This window comes from Haematobia irritans, chromosome 1 (genome assembly GCF_050003625.1).
Source record: "Haematobia irritans isolate KBUSLIRL chromosome 1, ASM5000362v1, whole genome shotgun sequence".
Lineage (NCBI taxonomy): Eukaryota > Metazoa > Arthropoda > Insecta > Diptera > Muscidae > Haematobia > Haematobia irritans.
In genome coordinates this window covers 114,385,418-114,406,372 of record NC_134397.1, presented here as the reverse complement: position 1 = coordinate 114,406,372, position 20,955 = coordinate 114,385,418, and the positions used below count along the sequence as shown (strand labels likewise).

The window sequence follows — 20,955 nt, the reverse complement described above, 5'->3', positions numbered from 1 at the left end:
ATTTGTTGAATCAATTAAATTTTTAATTGAATATTTTTTAAAACTCAATTAAAATTTTAATTGGAAAATTTTTCGTGAAATTTTTTTGTGTGTATGTAACATATACCCCCAAACATATTCTGCTTCAAGCATATATATTTTCAGAATTTTTTCAAACAAAAAACTGTACTTTGTACTGTGCAAACATGTTATGTTTCACCCTAAACATATATATTTCACCATAAGCATATGTACAAAAGATTGAGTTCACCTTTATTTTTTTTCTCTTTTCGATTTCTAATGCTTAAGTTTAAGGCTCCAAATAGTGTATTCTAGTTTCTAAACATTTGTTTGCTTGTAGAAAATGTCTGAAATATAAATAAAATATATAAGTCAATAGATAATCATTAACATTTGCTCATGACACTTTTATTGCTTTTAATTAAACTACAGATTTACATATCTATACATGTCTTTCGTTATCTTCGTTGCCATCTTTATCTTTTTTCTCACTCGCTCTCTCTGACGTTTCTAAATATATGTATGTTTATACGAAATTTACAAATTGATATATGGTTGCATGCAGAGATATTATATTTCAGAAAATGTAATGTCGAAAACATAATAAGTTCTAACTTATTAACATATATACCCCAAACATGTTATGCTTGTTTATGAATATTATATGCTTGCACTTAAACATAATTTTTATATTTTTATAATTTTTACAACGAAACATATGAAAAACAATCTTTTTCGTCCGTGTGACAGCTACATTTGAGTCGAGATGAGTCGTCATATTCGATTTGATTTTCTCACCATTGAAAAACAAACCCCAAATTTGAAGGAAGACCCTAGCTTGGCAACTCCGATGCACATGATCAGGTGCAAGTTTTCAAATGTTAATCAATTAATAGTAGTTAATTTATTAATTATGATTATATTTTGATTTTTTCTGTAGCACTATAAACAAATGTAATGCCGAGTAAAAATTGAGAGATTTAATTTGACACAATTAGATATGAGTAGATCCGAAAAATGTTAAGATCTAATCATATCTAATTACTATGGAAATAGATCTCAATATTGGCCATCTAGGCCTTAGATATAATTATATCTATACCTATATATAAGTGGATCTGATATTAGATGTGGTCATATATGAAATTATATACATTTATATCTAATTCCATTTCATCATATGTGGGTATATCTACTTATATCTAAAGGGGCCAATTTTGAGATCTAATCATATTTGATTAGATCCCCCAATTTTTACACGGGATGCTGACTAAAAATATGACTATTGATTATACACTGAAAAAAGGCATGGCCGGTTCCAAAGATTTTGTCTTTACTTTAAAAATTTTGGCATTGATTCCGAACCAAAGAAGCGGAGATTACAAGTAGGGATACTTTTAAGACAAAATTCTCTTTTAAATTTGGGATTTGTGTACTTGCTTCTAAGGCTATGGTCACACTAGGCAAATATTTGACCAAAATGAGTGTCAAACATTTTTCCAGAACCATTTTCCAAATATGTGGATACGGTTTTTGAAAAATAATCCTACCATGATGTTATATCAAACATCAGATGGTTTGGCTGTGGCGACGGATTCTTTTTGATTTATGTCAAATATTTGCCTAATGTGACCAAAGCATAAGAAGCAAATTTTAATTTTTCGTTTTTTCAGCTTTTTTTTCTTCATATGCTATCAAAGTCCTTTAAAAACGAGTTAACGACAACTTTATCTTCGAAATTGAGACTCGACTTCTAGTAGAAATTATGCTGTGTTTCAAGTAAAAAACGTCTTTAAAATAAAGTGTGGCAAAACTTGTCCTATATTTGAACGATTTTTTACTTTGTATTCAAGATGCAAAAACAAGAAATTTAAAGACAATTTCATTAATTTTAAAGAATTTTTCTGAATTACTAAAGTCAAGTTGACCTTAGCCCAAACATTTTTTCTTTCATGTTATGATACCAATCTTTAAGTCAAATCACTTAATTATGAGGACAATACGACTGCATTGAAAAGTTTTGGACAAGGAAAAAATCTTTATATTAGAGAAATGCGTATTCTATACTAAGCAAAATTTGCATTCGTATTTTAAAGACATGAAATCTTTGACCTCACGACAATATTTTTTTCAGTGTATACACAGGAAAGTTACATTTCTCCTATGTATTTTTGTCTGAGCCCTATTTTGAGTCAACGCACAAGGTCAATTTGCAATCGTAAATATTTCTGGTGTACCCATTTAAAAGCACATGATCTGGTGAAGGTATAAAAATCATAATCAATTAACAGATAGTTAATTTAATTATTTTTTCCTTCGGTTTTTTGTTATTGTCGGTTTTTTCTTCAATCATTACTGTTGTTTTGATCGCAACTAAAAACCATGCGTTGACTAAACTACAAAAGTAGCTATATTAATTAACTATTTTTTTTATTTCTAAGTAATAGATACAATTATTTTTGACCACATTTATTTTTTCGGCCCGACAACTGGATAACAAAACCTACAAAAAGATTGAATTTCAAATATAGCATATTTTCGAAATAAAAAAAATGATTCTCAGTTTCCTCTGAGTATGGTGTTGAAAATGCTTGAATGTGTGTCAATGACTGGAAGTCCTCTTCTCTTTTTCATTTAGTGCCTCAATTTACATATTCTAGCATAAATTTTATTTTAATGAAAATTTCTAAACAAAAGCACACAAACACACTACACAGATATAAAACATCTTAGAGTTTATCTTTGTCATATACATGCATACTTTCCCTGGCCCCAATACTATCAGTGGGTCGATCTATTTAAAAGAATCAGCCTATCTGTGTGTGTGAGGGAGAAAAATAGCTGGTTTCTTTACATTGGCTACCATTATGTTAGGGTTTTTTCTCTCTCTGTAATGTTTAATGTCTAAAATGTATGGTTGAAACTGTTATAATTTGCATAAATATCACATAAAGATGTCATTCCACTAACCATGTCATGCCTAAGGGATATATTTTTGTGCTAGACTATATTGGAACTTTTTCTCTCTAGTTCTCCAGGACAACCAGGGACTTGCTGTTCATTTATGTGCCGCACACTTTGCTCCTGCTGCTTTCAATGGGCAATGAACTTTTTTCCCTCCTCTCAGTAGATTGCGTTATCATACGCTCATAATGAAGGCTATTCAGAAAATTATGCCACAAAAGGGACTACACTTCGCCCCTTGCTTGCTCCCTTCGTTAGGCTGTTTGTGTTCTTAACTAAGGCCATTCGGTTACAATGTAGTTAATATATATTTTAGCTATGAAGTGTTTTCAGAAAATGTTGCCTAATTGTAAGGGAAACTGTTTTTTTGTTTTTTAATAAAAACAACACAAGGAAGTGCTATTCCTGCCAATAGACAGACTCTTCCAAAGGGGAAGGTGGTAAAAAGCAAAGTGTTTACGATTGTGTTATAAAAGCCATGTTAGCCTCTCTCTGCCTTCTTATATCATGCGATAGAGTTATAAACACATTACATAAAAATATCAGGGTAAAAATAGAAATATAAAAAAAACGAACTCGAAAGAGGTAGGAAAGTAAACCATAACCGGAATAAATAAACATTTGGTCCATATGTGAGGAAGTGTCCACTTTGCAGTGTATTCTCTAAGGTGGTCATTATATTCTGAAGTGGATAAGGAACATGTGCCACATGTGCATGAAGTAGTTTAGAACTTTTATTACTCTTGGACAAACTTGGAAAAATAATGAAACTGGAGTACACTAAGTGTAGAAGTATGTTATTATTATATCAATAAAATTCGATATTAATGTACTCACTGTGCTTTAAATTTTTCCTTCTTGAAGATAATTTAAAATCGGAAGTGTTTGTACGTTTCTATAGTTCAAATAGACTATTTTCCTTTGCAATGATTAAATGTGGTTTGGATTACTTTTATTTAGTATTAAATTTCAAACCATAATCCATTTTTAAGTGATAATTAAATGAATTTAATTTAATGATAGTAAAAATGAACTGGTCATGATTTGACACCGATTATTTTTTTTTTGTTTATCTTTAGTCCATTGTTTCTATTAACATATGAGAAGGTGTCATTTCGTATATGGTAGCTAAGAAGCATACCAGGTCATTTAAGTTTCCTTATTTTTACCAACGTATTATTGAATTCTCAAAACGTGGAGTACAATTTTGTTAAATTATCGCAAGATTTTGGTAATTTTTTTAAAACACATAAATATAACATGAAAAAGAATTCGACTTTTAAATGTCGTTTAAACAGATCATAATAAATTCATTTGTATTAAATAAAAAGATATATTAAATTATAGTAACTTAAAATTATTTAAATTAAAATAAATTAAAATAAACCATGTTAATTGAAATCAATTAAAAAAAAAATAAAATTAAATAAAAAAGTCGAAAGATTTTAGACCGCCCTTAAGGATTCTGGACTCTAACCTAACCTAGCATTAAACGTAAACTTTATAATACTAAAATAAGATATTGGTCGCATTTCATGTTCTCTCTCTCTCTCTTTTTGCGATATATTAAAAAAGTCGTTCACGTACGCATTAATGTCATTTTAAAAATCCACGCTATAACAGGTGTCTCTAAGAAAATATATTTTCTTAATATAAAGTAAAGACATTTTACAGCAAAGAGGTAAAATCAGGTAAAATCTTCAAAATAAAACTTAGTTTATAAAAATCAAAAATATTTTTCTTAGCTTTAAGGAAAAATTACCCCACTTCAAATGTTTTCTACTTCAACGAAAAGACACAAACTTCAAAGATTCGTGTCCTTAATTTAATTAACACATTTATTAAAGAAAATATTATTTTAAACAAATTTGTCCTAAATCTTCAACATATAGGTCAATGTTTTTTTATTTAATTTAGAATAGATTAAGTTAAACTAATCTAAATTGCAAGTTAATTTGGTTTATCGACCTTTTTATATCGAGCTATATTAGTATCGTACACTGAAAAAATATTGTTGTGAGGTCAAAGATTTCATGTCTTTAAAATACGAATGCAAATTTTGCTTAGCATAGAATACGCATTTCTCTAATATAAAGATTTTTTCCTTGTCCAAAAGTCCATAAACTTTTCAATGAAGTCCTTTTGTCCTTATAATTAAGTGATTTCTCTTAAAAATGGGTATCATAATATGAAAGAAAAAAATGTTTGGGCTAAGGTCAGCTTGACTTTAATAATTCAGAAAAATCTTTAAATTTAATGAAATTGTTTTTAAATTTGTTGTCTTTTTGCATCTTGACTACTAAACAAAAAATCGTTCAAATATAGGACATGTTTTTCAACACTTTATTTTAAAAACGTCTTTTACTTGAAACATAGCATAATTTCTACTGGAGTCTTAATTTGGAAAATAAAGTTGCCGTTAACTTGTTTTAAAGGACTTTGATGGCATATGAAGAAAAAAAGCTAAAAAAGCGAAAAATTAAAATTTTCTTCCCAGAAGCAATTACACAGAACCTAAATTTAAAAGAGAATTGTGCCTTAAAAGTATCCTTACTTGTATTCTCCTTTTCTTTGGCTCGGAATCAATACAAAAATTTTTAAAGTAAAGACAAAATATTTGGAACCGGGCATGCTTTTTTTCAGTGTATTAATAGACGTATTTTTTGCAAAAGTAATTGACGAAAATTGAATGCAAGTTAGGTTAGGTTAGGTTAGGTTATGTGACAGCCCGATGTATCAGGCTCACTTAGACTATTCAGTCCATTGTGATACCACAGTGGTGAACTTCTCTCTTATCACTGAGTGCTGCCCGATTCCATGTTAAGCTCAATGACAAGGGACCTCCTTTTTATAGCCGAGTCCGAACGGCGTTCCACATTCCAGTGAAACCACTTAGAGAAGTTTTGAAACCCTCAGAAATGTTACCAGCATTACTGAGGTGGGATAATCCACTTTTTTTGTGTTCGGTCGTAGCAGGAATCGAACCCACGACCTTGTGTATGCAAGGCGGGCATGCTAACCATTGCACCACGGTGGCAAGTTAAATTTTATGGAAAATAATAGAATTTTAGATAAGATCTAATGTGTTTTCATAATATATTGTTGCCAGATCCAATAAATAAATAATCACTGATGAGGCTGGAAATAATCCCAGCGAAACGTTGGATGAAACGAATGGAATAATTCAATATGCGTTTTATTCGTATTTAAAAAAAAAGCCCATTAAAAAACATACCAAAAACAAAATCTAAATTATATACATTTATGGTTTTCACTAAATTATATTTAATGAAACTACGTTCAAGTAAAATAAATCAATTGGATTAAAATACTATTGAAAATGTTAAGTTTTAGTTGCATCCTGCTGTTCCAAGCTAGATCTTTAACACTAAGTTTGTTTACACACCGTCGAAATATGTGTATTTGTCATGTAGAATATATACACTAAAAGAAGATTTTCCTTTTCCGGGACACGAAATTTTAAACAAGCGAAGATACACTGAAAAAAATATTGTCACTAGGTCAAAGATTTCATGTCTTTAAAATACGAATGCTTAACATAGAAGAAGCATTTCTCAAATATAAAGTTTTTTTTTTCTTGTCCAAAAGGCGATAAACTTTTCAATGAAGTCGTATTATCCTTATAATTAAGTAATTTCACTTAAAAATAGGTATCATAACATGAAAGAAAAAATGTTTGGGCTAAGGTCAACTTGACTTTAATAATTCAGAAAAATTCTTTAAATTTAATGAAATTGTCTTTAAATTTGTTGTCTTTTTGGCTACAAAGCAAAAAATCATCCAAATATAGGACATGTTTTTTAAAACTTTATTTTAAAGACTTTTTTATTTGAAACAATGCATAATTTCTACTGGAAGTTGAGTCTTAATTTGGAAAATAAAGTTGTCGTTAACTCGTTTTTAAAGGAAATTGAAAGCATATGAAGAAAAAAATTGAAAAAGCGAAAAATTGCTTCCTAGAAGCAAGTACACAAAACACAAATTTAAAAGAGAATTGTGTCTTAAAAGTATCCTTACTTGTATTCTCCGCTTCTTTGGCTCGGAATCAATACCAAAATTTTTAAAGTAAAGACAAAATCTTTGGAACCGGCCATGCTTTTTTTTCAGTGTATCTTTTGACAGTAAAAAAATCTGTAATAGCAACTAAACATGTTTAGAGACAATCATTTGTTACAAACTCGGTTTTAATTGCTATTAAATTATTATTATAAAGTATTCTCTTTGGTAGAAAGGGGAACTTCGTTCGTCTATTTTTTTCTTTGGGTGTAACATACATACCTTTAGATTTTCTTTTGCTAAAATCTTTTTTTTAATTTTCACTTATGAGGGCTACACCCTTATTTGAAGATAAAAATGATTATTCAAGTGCTCCATTTATTTCGTTCTAAAAATTAAACATGAATATAATTCTCAAAAAAATTACACATTCCACACAGATTTGGCAACACTTCCTTTTATGGATGTATGTTAGTGTACATACCTGAATATGTTTAGGCAATAAAAACTGTAAACTCAAACAAACACGTCATAACAATAACTTCTCAAAAACAAAAAAAAAACAACTTAAGCTCAACAAACTTAAAAGTAAACAATTATGCGATAGAGATGGGCAATTCACAAAGTGAATAACAATGGAACATTTTCTGAAAAATAATAATAATAATAAATACGATTAATTTTGTGTGATTCACATCCGTCAAATCCCTAAACTGAATTCAGTAAAAATCAATGGTTATCTATTGCATGCTTCTATTTTACCTAGGAACTTATTTTAATAGCCGATTTATTCTTAACCTCCTCGACAAAACTATGTGTCTTTTCTTTTCGTACCTAACACCATACTGGTATGATCAAAGATGTGTATTTAAATAAAAGAAAAAAATATATCAGATCCTAATTGCATTTGTTCTCCATCGGATTAATTTTCTACCAGACGTGCCCTCAGAAAAATACCAACGAATATTTTGGTAGCCTATTCAACTTTATTTTAGATAATGAAAATTCATTGGTTTCAGTTAAATTTTGCTTACTTTAATTATTTTTCGCTTACTTTTTAACTTGAACTTGGAAATGAGAAACAAGTTTTATACAAATCAAGAACACTAAAATAATAATTCATATTACTAAAATCATTATTTACTAAAAATAATTCATATTATTCTAAAATGAGTAAATTTTATATTACTAATAATTACTATATAAATTGTGTCATATAGCCCTAAAGACATTTTAAGAATTTTTAACTCAATTTTTGTCCTTCAAAATATGAACTTTTATTAAGCAACAGAAAGAAATGATATTTAGAAAAAAATCAGGTATTAACTTATTTGCATCATATTGCCATTTGAAAAATATTTTAGTTCAGCTTTTCTAAAATACACCATGCTGATTGATGGGTTTGTATAAATCGTTCTGCTTTAAAGATCTCTCAAATTTCTTTTCTCGGAAATGGAACCAAAATTTTTGTTTTTTAATTTTGTTGTTTGTAAATCCTCTTTATGACTCCTAATTTACAAATAATCATAAAATATAGTTTTTCCGTATTAAGAGAGTACAAAAAAGTACCATTATTTTATATTTACTCATCACTGTTAATGCAATGCCTGGCCAAAACTCACCCAAAAAAGGAATACACACATGCGCATACAGTTCAGTATATCCGTCTATACATTCATTCCTGGACATATTTTCTTTTGCAACATTGTCTTGAAGTCAGTGGCCTTCCAATGCGTCGATCCATTTGAAGCATCCATTATTTATATATTTCGCCGAAACAACCATTGAGGATCGCGCGCCAAATTCATTTAACTTTGCCTTTTTGTTTTTTTTTTTTGTGTTCAATATTTGTTGTTTCGCGTAAAAATTGTAAACAAACAGCAGAGTAAAAGGTAAATCATAAAACATGGCAAGAATTAAGTTGACAAGAAGTAATACAAACACAGCGAGGGTAATGGCAATTGTTTTAGGTATGTGAAATACTTAGCAGAGAGACAGATTTGTTTAGTAACAGATACACATTATGCGAATATCATTATGATCTTTAAATAGCCAATTTAGATTGAATTTTATCAACAGCAGTATTTTGTATTGGAGAAACATGGAGAAAATGTGTTAAGTAGTAAAAGAAATGATGATGTACTGTAAATGCAATATAATTACTTACTTCGAAACAAAATTTTAAGTCGTTGTTTTTTTTGTCTTTAAATATTTTCTGATTAGCTGATTGTCCCCAATGAGCATTATTTGATGTAAAGTAAATACAATCAGGCTATATTTACTGAAAAAAATTTTGACATTTAATGAAAAAGTATGCAAGCTAAATATCAGGGCATTCAATTTGCACAATTTTAAAGACAAATTTATTACAAATAAATTTCAATTAAAAGCAATTCCACGATTAAAGTCTTTGTAGTAAGACTTATTTTCGTTATAGCCATCAATTTTTTTTTATTTAAAGAAATAATCTTTAAATTAACTGAAATTTTGAATATTCGGTTTAAGATAAAATGCTTCAAATATGGTTTAAGATATATTTTGAGGATTTTGAATATTTGGTTTGCAAATGATGAAAAAAAATAAACAGAAGAATGAATTTCCTCGCGCGAAAATTCAACTAAATTGTACTTTGTGTTCTGGGATTTCCCTGCTATACTTTTTAACAGCAATTCACGAAATTACATCCTCTCATAGAAGGAAAAATTAACTAAAATTAAAGAAGAAAATCATTGGGGCCAAATCATGACCATACTGTAATTCATTCTTACTATTTTTGGGAATTGTACGAAAATGTTCCTTTTCGTAATTCATATTGAACTTATGTGTACGGTCATTGAACTTTATACCCACGTTTAGTTCATAATATGTTTGAGACATACTTACAAAAAATAAGATTTCATTAAGCTGTAGAAAATTTCGACAAAAATATAATAAAATTTAACTACTAGTAAAAAATGTTCTTTGCAATAAAAATAAGTTAAATTTAGCGTTAGTTTAACTACTGAACTTTTTCCGTGTATCTTTCATAATTTGGACTTTTAAACTGAGATTTATTTGTATGTGAATGGCTTTGTACTAAATCGCAAAAAGAGGATAATTTTTTTTAAAGATCTGTATCCTAATTTTAATATGACGGCTCGGAATCAATACCATAATCTTCAACGGAAGGTCAATATATTTGGATACAAATAAACTTTTTTAGTGGACATATTATTAGAATTCGATTCGATTTTTTTTTTTGATGAAAGTTGATTTTTTAATTTATGGGAAATAAAATGCCTTATCCAAGATAGGGATTGTAATCAACTTCAAAAGGTTGCCTTTCCACCTTCGTCATTTTTCGCAATTCTGGAAAAGTTGACTTTTCAAAATTTAATTTTTCGACTTTCTGAAATTTTTGAGCTGTGGTTAAATCGTATTATTTTACACATTCATATCACTCAAAACTAGGTGAATCCCCCAAGAAGAAATATTTTGGTTAATACTAACAAAATTTTATAACAAACATGCCAATATCACAAAAATAAGACAACACAAAAGTTCAAGATGAGCGCTTTTTTGGTAAAATTTGCATATTATAAGAAATTCTTAATTATTTTGTGGGAGGCACAAATTTAGTAAATCTTTGTGATTCATTTTTGTATAATTTCCCCCCTTTATTAATTCATTTAACTAACGTACTCAGAAAATTATTAAAGTCAAGGAAACTTTCCCCATTCCATGAACTAACATAGAGGTAAATTGTCTTTAGTGCCCGACAGAGTTCACACTATTTTGAGTGAACGTATCTCATTTAAAATAAATGATACAGTCTCTCTAAGAGTATGTGCATACACCGAAAGAATTCTCTTCGTTAATTTTACGAAGAATTCTTCATTAACTATTCTTCCTGAATTCTTCATTAAAATAACGAAATTTTCATTCATTTTCGTAAATTTTACGAAGAACATTTTACGAATATACGAAACTTCTACGAAACATTCTACATTAACTTTTCTTCGTAAAAAGTTCGTACTTTTAACGAAACTTTCTTCATATTTCATGAATTTTGTGAAGAAGTTTTTAAGAATATTTTACGAAACATTCTGCGTTAAAATTTCTTCATAAAAAGTACGAAACATTTTCTTTGAAATAACGAAGAAGTTTCATTGAAGTTGTAAAATTTCCGTTCGCGGCATTAAATTGTCTTTTATAATGTGCTTGAGTGTATTCCTCTATTCTATTTTTTATGCAAGTCTATGATACTTCTCATTTGGATGATAGCGCGCTATGAATAAAAGTGAAGCAATAAAACTAAAAATTATTCAAAAACTTAAGATGTAAAGTAGTGATGTCATTTTTCACACTTGCAACTACAACCAAATGCACTTTCGACTATAATTTTTTTTTCTAAAAGTTCGAACATTTTTCAGAAAAAAGTACGAAAGTTTTTCATAAAAAGTACGAACATTTTTCATAAAAACTACGAAAATTTTTCATAAAAAGTACGAAACATTTTCATAAAAAGAACGAAATTGTTTCATAAAAAGTACGAAGATTTTTCATAAAAAGTACGAAGATTCTTCATAAAAAGTACCAATTTTTTTCTTACAAACTACGAAAATTTTGGAAGAACTTTTCTTCGTAAAAAGTACGAAATATTTCGTACTTTTAATGAAAAGTTTCTTTGGTTGTAAAACAATGACAAATTTCGTACTTTTAACGAAATTTTTCGTTCTTTTTGCGAAGAAAATTCTTTCGGTGTACCATAGAAATATACATGCCATGTTCCCCTTTTGATCCATGTAGACTTTTTCGTTATTTTTCACACAAAAAATATTTTTTGTCTTCAAACACGAAATTAATTGGTCTAATTAATTTTTTTTTGAAATATCTTCAATCACAGAAATGATAGCATCTATTAAAAAATTAAGTAAAATTAAGTAGAAAATTAATTGATCCAATAAAAAAAATGTATTTATATTAATAATTTTTTTCTATTAAAAATTTTGTTGAAACAATTAAATTTTGATTGAATATTTGTTAAAACTCAATTAAGATTTTAATTGGAAAAATGTTCATGAATTTTTTCTGTTTATTTTTTGGCAACAAATCGACTTTTGAAGTCGGTTTTCAAAAATAACAAAAATTTGAAAGTTATAAAAAATTGACTTTTCGACAAAAAGTCGATTTTCAACTTTTGTATCCCCCTAATTGAAAACTATACACACCTACATGATTTAATACAGTTAAGTATATATATGGCTGGGGAGATGACTTATATGGATCTGATATGCTAACTTCTAATGGACAGAGCATTCCCTTCGCCAAATCTTTTTAAAATTTTAAATGAAGTACGATAGATGTTCATTAATAATTCCTCTCAAATGTGTCCAACATCACTAATTCTATTGGATTGATGTTGACAATCATTTATATACACAGACCGACTTCTTTTTTCCGTTCCCGTTAACTTTTTCTATTTGTGTTCCGATTCCCACCACAAATCCAGTCCAGTAATATTGCTTGTTTTCCACAAATATTTTCTATCATTGACTTCCTATTTGTCATTGGCAAACGGAAATGACCTTCATTGACAAACTTTCTTCAGGGGATATATTCAGTTAGCATTCACCACTGTCCAAGAATGACAAATGATTTTCCTTTCCTGGTATTTTCTTGTATCTGTTCTTCTATTTCCTCTTTGAATTGGCTATAAACACTCTCACTCAGTGATGTGCAATGAGGTTTCCCCTTAACTGTGGAATATGGAAAAACTCAAGGCCATGGTTATTGCTTATTCATGATAAATTCTCCATAGACTTTGGAGGTTAAGCGATAGATTGAAATTCTCATGATTAGATGGCAGAATTTTGCAACATCTGCTTTCTGTGTGAGGTACTAATGTGAACGTGAAGTAAATGAGAATATGCTTTTGTTTTTATAAAATTAAATATTGCATTATTTTCATTTAAGGTAACTACGATGAAAAGGAGTTCTCTTGTCATGGGTTCGTAATAGGGAAATAGTAATCCGATGATGAGACTTCTGCAAAACCTTAATTCAATACTTTGGTATCACCCAATATTACAAGAAATAGTTTAATTTTGATCTCCCATATACTGAAAAAATATTGACCTAATATGAAAGATTATGCAACCTGAATTTTGGGACCCAACTACGACAAGTTACGATATGCGAAACACTTTTCCGCAATGCATAAATACAACAACTTTGTAGTTACAAATTTATTTTTTCTTGTATCGTTGGCTTTCTGATGTCATTTAAGTGTTGTTTTTAGTATTGCAGAGTATTTAGTATTGGGAGCCACCGCGGTGCAATGGTTAGCATGCCCGCCTTGCATACACAAGGTCGTGGGTTCGATTCCTGCTTCGACCGAACACCAAAAATTTTTCAGCGGTGGATTATCCCACCTCAGTAATGCTGGTGACATTTCTGAGGGTTTCAAAGCTTCTCTAAGTGGTTTCACTGCAATGTGGAACGCCGTTCGGACTCGGCTGTAAAAGGGAGGTCCTTGTCATTGAGCTTAACATGGAATCGGGCAGCACTCAGTGATAAGAGAGAAGTTCACCAATGTGGTGAACTTCTCAATGGACTGAATAGTCTAAGTGAGCCTGATACATCGGGCTGCCACCTAACCTAGTATTGTACGTTTCATAAAAACATGAAACTTCTTATATGTCAATATATTTAGCTTTAAATCTAGGTTCTATAAAATTAGTCTTACCGTTTATGGTATTGATTCCGATACAAAGATACGTCATCTTTAATATTAATACAACATGTTTAGGAAGCTATCTAGCTGTTTTACACTATTGGGATATATACACACAAAAAATCAATGAATTTTTTTTATCAATACAATTAAAATTATTTTTAAATTTGAGCTAAATACAATTACAATTTTAGTAATATTTTGTCACATTAGGAACCAATTTTGTTATATCAACAAAAATTTTGTTGAACTTAAATATTTTCTTTAACAACAATTTATTGGAAGTTCAAAAATTATAATATTATTTTGTGTGTATCTAATTTATTGAATGTTTTTGGGATAAAGTAATAAAGCTATTCGTGTACAAATAAATGTCAATTTAAAAATATAAATTGTAGCTCTTATAATTTTTTAAAATGAAAAATAATTTCTTAATTTCAAAAAAAAAAAAAAACTTTAAAGATTCAACAATTCAGTTAGTTTAAATATAATTTCTTCGACTAAAAATTAATTTCACTTTAATTTAAGTAAAATTTGCTTTACCTCAATGACATACAACTTTAAAACAGAAACACAAAATTTTAAAATAGAGTATTAAATTTAATTCAAAGCAGTTTAAAGCATAGATTTTGCACTTTCATTAAATTAAATAAGATATATATTTTCTTTAAGATGGGCTAACAAAAACATTTGCCGGCAAAGATTTAGATTTATCCTCTTCCCCACCGTGGGAGCCACCGTGGTGCAATGGTTAGCATGTCCGCCTTGCATACACTAGGTCGTGGGTTCGATTCCTGCTTCGACCGAACACCAAAAAGTTTTTCAGCGGTGGATTATCCCACCTCAGTAATGCTGGTGACATTTCTGAGGGTTTCAAAGCTTCTCTAAGTGGTTTAACTGCATTGTGGAACGCCGTTCGGACTTAGCTATAAAAAGGAGGTCCCTTGTCATTGAGCTTAACATGGAATCGGGCAGCACTCAGTAATAAGAGAGAAGTTCACCAATGTGGTACCACAATGGACTGAATAGTCTAAGTGAGCCTGATACATCGGACTGCCACCTAACCTAACCATCCTCTTCTTTCAAATTAAAAAAAAGTATATAGTCTCCATTTTAATTTGTATTTTCATTAAAGGCAATGTAATCATCTGTGAAATTAGACCCTCGTCATATGTGTTTGAGATAAGAACTATTTCCCAGAAAAATCCGATTATGAATGTCCCCAGTATGTCTACATTATTCATTTTATTTATTACATAAACATTTACTTTAGTTACTTGATAAATATTGCTAACTTTCACTAACATACCAAATTCCTATCTAAATATTTACGATCGTTTGAAATTATAAACATTTTGCTATTTGTTATCTCTTTAAGTCATAAATAATAATGCCGATAGCATTGTACATTTGATTGATAGCATTATGACCGATATTTAATTGAGAAAATTTCTTATGGTATTATTTTTGTTGAGAAATGAGATTTTATTCTTATGTTACCATTCTTTTCGATTTAGTAAAATAATTAATACTACATTATAATCAATATACAAAAAATGTATTCCGATCATATTGGTTACTCGCCCAAAAAACAAAAGTCCAGAATAACCTTCCAGACTTTCTGGACTTTTGTTTTTGTGCGAGTAACCAATATAATCGGATTACATAACTTTTAGCACATTTAAAATCGATATTTAAACTTGACTTTTTGATTATAAACCCCACCAAGCAATATCCAATTTTGCAAAAAACGCCGATGAACCGAATATGGTTTATTTTGAAGCATTATTTGATTCTTCACTGAAAACAAAAAATGAACCCTATATTTCACTAAAACCTATTTGATTCTATTTTAGTTCATGGAATTATTACGTTTTAAGAAAGTTTCCATGGCTTTAATAATTTTTGAGGTTAGTTAGTTAAATTAACTAAAACAGAGGAAAAAATTATACATAAATGAAGCATAAAGATGAACTAAATTCGTGTGTCCCACAACATAGTACAGAATTTCTTAAAATTTGTAAATTGTACCAAAAATGCACCCATATTGAACTTCATATGGCACTAAAGATTTTTTTTCAATTTTGAAACTTTCTTTAGTAAGTGAAAAATAATAATTTTGTCTAATAAATTTCCTTGAATTTGTAGAAAATTATTTACTTATTTTTGTGAAATCGGCGTGACATCTGCGTTTCTAATACAATTTAGTTAAAATTTCCTAAAAATTAATCTAGTTTTTCTACAATTACCTAAGATTTTCTTTCCTGGTGGGTTCATTGTTTTTTCAGTATTCTTAAAATATCTTTAGCGATATACGAGATAGCAATAATTTAAGAAAAATTTACTCATTTTAGAAAATTTAAGTAAATTGTATTAATTTTAAAATAATATGATCTATTTTGTGCAAATTTCGACTTTAGTAATATTTTTACTTGCACAAAATATTTCTCTGATTTTTAGTTCTTGCATTTAAAGTAATCAATTAATTTCCATGAACTAAAACAAGGTTAAATCGTCTACAGTAATTATCGTTAACTTTTTCTGATGGTAGTTGACATGGGTCTGTCCAAATGTTTCATTTCTTAGAGCCATACAATTTATAGGAGTCGTTTTTGGGAATCATTAAAAATTTAATTTTCTAATGTGAAGATTACACGCTTACAAAAAATCGCTTCTGTAACATATACTCCCAAACATATTTTGCTTCAAGCATATACATTTTTGGGTATTGCCCAAACATTTATATGTTTGATCTCTTCCAATATATAATATGTTTGAAAGCATATTAGTCTAAACAATATATGTTTGGGCACTCTAAGTTCCAAACATTTTGTATTTTTGCATCCAAATTCAATAATGTTGTCTTCCAAAAAACAATATGTTATTATGTGAACATATAATATGTTTGGAAGCATTTTGCACCCAAAAATATTATATGCTTAAAAAAATTCTCCCAACCAATATTGTGCTCAAAATTTTATTTATTTATTTATATATTTACAATCATAACGAATTATGAAAATAAACAGGTAATATAGGTGCTAACAACATAGGTTTTCGACCTGAATGCTCAAAATTTTGTTTCTGCCCAATTGTATATTCCCCCACATCTTTCTCACTTCCACGAGATTTTTTAGTTCTTAGCACCTTTTTCTGTAATACAAACATTGTAGAAGAAATTATTCAATTGTATGATTTTTTTATTTTAATTTTACCTTTTGCCGGACGGGGATTCGAACAGCGGACCACACAGTTTGTAAGGATCAAAGAAGTAGCTGATCAATTGCCCAAGGAAAAATAAAATGTTAATTTTGTAATAACAAGTAACAACCACCAACTTAATTCAATATCGCTCCCTGTGAAATAGCGCTCCAAGCTACTAAACACATATATGTTTATAGGCTATTTCTAAATTAATATATGTTTGCATCCAAGCATATTATATTTACAAACATTTTATGTCCCAAACATAATATGTTCTATCATATTAACATATATGTCCCAAACATGTTATGCTTGTTTATGAACATTATATGCTTGCACTCAAAAATTTGTGTTTAAAAATTTGTGTTCCAAACATATAATGTTTATAGCCAAACATATGAAAAACAGCCTTTTTCATCCGTGTATTGTAAATCTTGCCTTCAAAAGTTTCTTTTTTGCGCATATTGTTGCGGAATTTAATTTTTAATTTTCACAGTCCAGTTCAATAAAAGAAACACGTAAAGCCGTATTATTAATAGCCACACCCTCAAAAAAATCTCTTCTTTAAAATATGTTCCAAACACATTTTGCAGGAAGCACATATATTATTGGATACTGCCGAAACATTAATATGTTTGTTTTATGTGAACATATTATATGTTTGGAAGGATTTTGAGCCAAAAATATTATATGCTTGGAAGAATTTTTCCCAAACACGATTGTGCTCATTCCCCAACATACTCGTAATTTTCACTTCCACGAAAATTTTTAGTTCTTGGCACCCTTTTCTGTAATACAAATAATGTTGAAGAAATTATTCACTTTTATAATTTTTTTTAAATTTTACCTTTCGCCTGCACGGAGAATCGATCCGAGGACCATACAGTTTGTAAGCCAACACACTATTATCCACTGGGCTACGTAGCTGTTATAGTCACCAGCAGATAATTATCGTTATAAGTTACATTTATATAGCATAGTTTGCAGCGCCCACGAGCCCATGCAAACATAACATTATTTAACAGAAACATACATTTGTTTGCCACGTGGAGCAGTGGTTAGCATGTCTGCCTTGCATGCAAAGGGTCGTGGGTTCAATGCCTGCTCCGACCGAACACTTTGTTTTTTTGTTTTTAATTTACACATTTATATTTATACTATATTAAATTTTTATAATGAAACTTCGAAATGTGGGTTATTAAAGATTTATAGTCAGTAACAGTGCTTGATATAAACGAAATTGACTGATTTTTGCATAAAATATTATTTTTTATTGCAAAAATAACAATTTTGTAACAAAAAACTGTTTTTGGTACAAAACTTTAAAATTTGGAAGGAATTCAAAAACTCTAACAAAAGAAGAACGTGGAGTCGAGTATAAACATACATAAATAATTTTATAATATAAACATAAATTTATTTAGGCGTGAACAATTTTTTACTAGCATTTAACACCATCGCTCTAAAATGCCTTTTATTTTTCTTTAACAATTAATTTTGAAGAAAATAAACTTTTTAAATTGTTTTAGCTGTAAAACTCGAACTTAATGCCCGCTTTTATATTTGATGGTGTCCGTCGACTCCTCGTGGACTACTTATTAATAAAGAGGAACTAAACTTTGTTTTTATACATTTTACTGTGTAATTTTTCACTATTTCCTCCTTATTTCATTTTACTGTCCCAACTCTAAAAAGAGTATAGAGCGCTTTCGTTATTTTTATCCAGACCCCTGATTTCTTTTAACGAACCAAGAAAAAATTGTGCCCATAATGCCAAAATGATAAACAAAACACATGTCCACACATATATAACATAAAATGCTGCTCTCAAGGCGGAAACATATGCTGTTTGTTTTTCAAATGTCTATTCTCTTGGTTCCGAATGTCTGTTCTCTTTATTCAAATTAAATAATATTTAACATACAAGCGGTTTCACAGAAATTGTTCTCTTTTGATTCTTTTGCTGTTTTATGTTGATATCTTTGGACAACTCTCCCGGTTTCCATCTCTATTTCTATCTCTATAAATACTCTCTCTGTCGCTTTGAATAAAATATCACAACATATGTATGTTTAGTCGAAATTTGTAAATGTATATATGTTTGCATTCACACATATGATTTTTATGAAACATTCATGCCCCAAACATAATATATTCTAACATATTAACATAGATGTCCCAAACATTTAGTGCTAGTTTAGGAACATTACATGTTCGCACTTAAATATATTGTGTTTTAAAATTTTGCCCGAAACACATTTTGTTTATATCGGAACATATGAAAAACATATTTTTCTAACAGTGTATTTATCCCCAAAAAAATTAGAATAGATTTTTCAGCAAATTTCTCATATCCGAAACGAAAGCTTTCGTTCAACTGCAATGCCAGCTGTTTTGGGCATCCTAGTCGAACGGCTAGCAGCAGTCATGAATTTCACTCGTCTCATAAGATATAAACAAAAAACAAGTGACCATTTACCGACAACCGCTATGGTTGTGTTTGTGGATTTTCTACTTTTGTATCCCTACCTAGTTTCACTTCTTGAGCAACGAAAGTACGAATTTAAACATAAATTGTGGCTTTTATTGAGACGCCAAACGGACTTGATTGGGAGTGTTTAGATTATTTAATCTATCTTTAAATTAACGAATTTAATACATGGTGATTGTTATTTTTATTTTTTACCAATAATATCCTTCAAAATATTATAAAATGGCAATTTCCCCATTTTTTGATGATTTGTAGGTTTTGCTTCCATCTCCAATGTTGCTGTTATTTCTGTTGCCCCTAAAAGGTAAACGATCTTAGTTCGTCCGTAGTTACCTTTAAAGAATTGAAAACAACTTTGTCCTATGTCTGTCTGGCTTGTTTATAAATAAAGCATTGACGATGACATGCAGGGATCCAATAACAACAATACACCAAACATCAAAAGGAGATTGGTGTTACTCCTTTAGAATAAAAACCTAGTGGGAGAAATAAAGAGCAAGACAAGAGGTAATCAGTGTATATATTTGTTGCAAATGACATTGTTTTGGTTTTTATTTCTTTGAAAAAAATCACAAAGTTTTGTGAATGATTCTTGTTGTTATTGTTGTTGTTGTTTTGGTTATTCACCAAAGTGGAAGTATATAAAAGTACAATCATCAATAACAACAAAGCCTAGAAATATTTCTTCCTTTTGGACTTTGCCATACTCTCAATGAGCGTATACTTATTTGAGATTTTTTTTTTTGTGATTTGAGAGAATGATTAGCTCTCATCTGGTGGCGACTATGTGCGTGTGTGTCTATCTCTACGGGTCTAAAATTTTTTTGTAATGTACCCTTTTGGGGTTTTAGAGTATGCGCACAAATGTGCAAAGATAGCGGAATCATGAGAGAGATTGCAAAAACAACATAAAACTCTGAACTTTTTTATTTTCTATTTTATTTGTCTATTTATTTTTTAACCCACACAGCAAATCCTAATGATTTCGTTTTTTTTTCTATTGGCTTTAATTTTAGTTTACTATGATTGTGGAATAGCTTTGGTCGGAGGAATATGTATCGCTCACGACTTTGGACGGCCGTAGAATTCTTTTGGAAACCATAAGACGAAGAAACTAAACAGGTAAATATATACATTAGCATGTGTATAATAATTTTTAATTATCATAAATAGAACAAACATGCTTCGGTTCGAATCTCTATGCTAAACAGCCCACACACATGCACATTTTCTCTAGTGAGAAATGTTATCGTACCTATGTACATGCAAATCCATGCATATATACTAATTTATTTAATTATTAGAATATGTATTTATTTATACTTTATCAATCGGTAGAACGATACACTAGGCTACAAAAATATATCATAACACTCCTCGCCGGCGTGTCTTGTCCATGAAAAAATCAAATTGAAGGTATTAGGTTTCAAAGATTTTATCTTTACACATATGAATTTGGTATTGATTCCGAGTCAAAGAAGGGGAGAATTGATGCAGGAAAAGATTTAAGACAAAATTCTCTTTTAAATTTGAGTGCTAAGAGACAATTTTGAATTTATTCGTT

The 20,955-nt window shown here is 29.5% G+C and overlaps 1 long non-coding RNA gene across 1 annotated transcript in view; it reads left to right on the top strand.

The window, feature by feature from the left end:
- Positions 1 to 20,955, top strand: part of LOC142241504 (uncharacterized) — a 58,090-nt gene that overhangs the window by 25,355 nt on the left and 11,780 nt on the right. Inside the window, exon 3 of the long non-coding RNA XR_012723660.1 lies at positions 20,408 to 20,513. This is a non-coding gene — a long non-coding RNA (uncharacterized LOC142241504). The remainder of the gene's footprint in view (positions 1 to 20,407; positions 20,514 to 20,955) is intronic.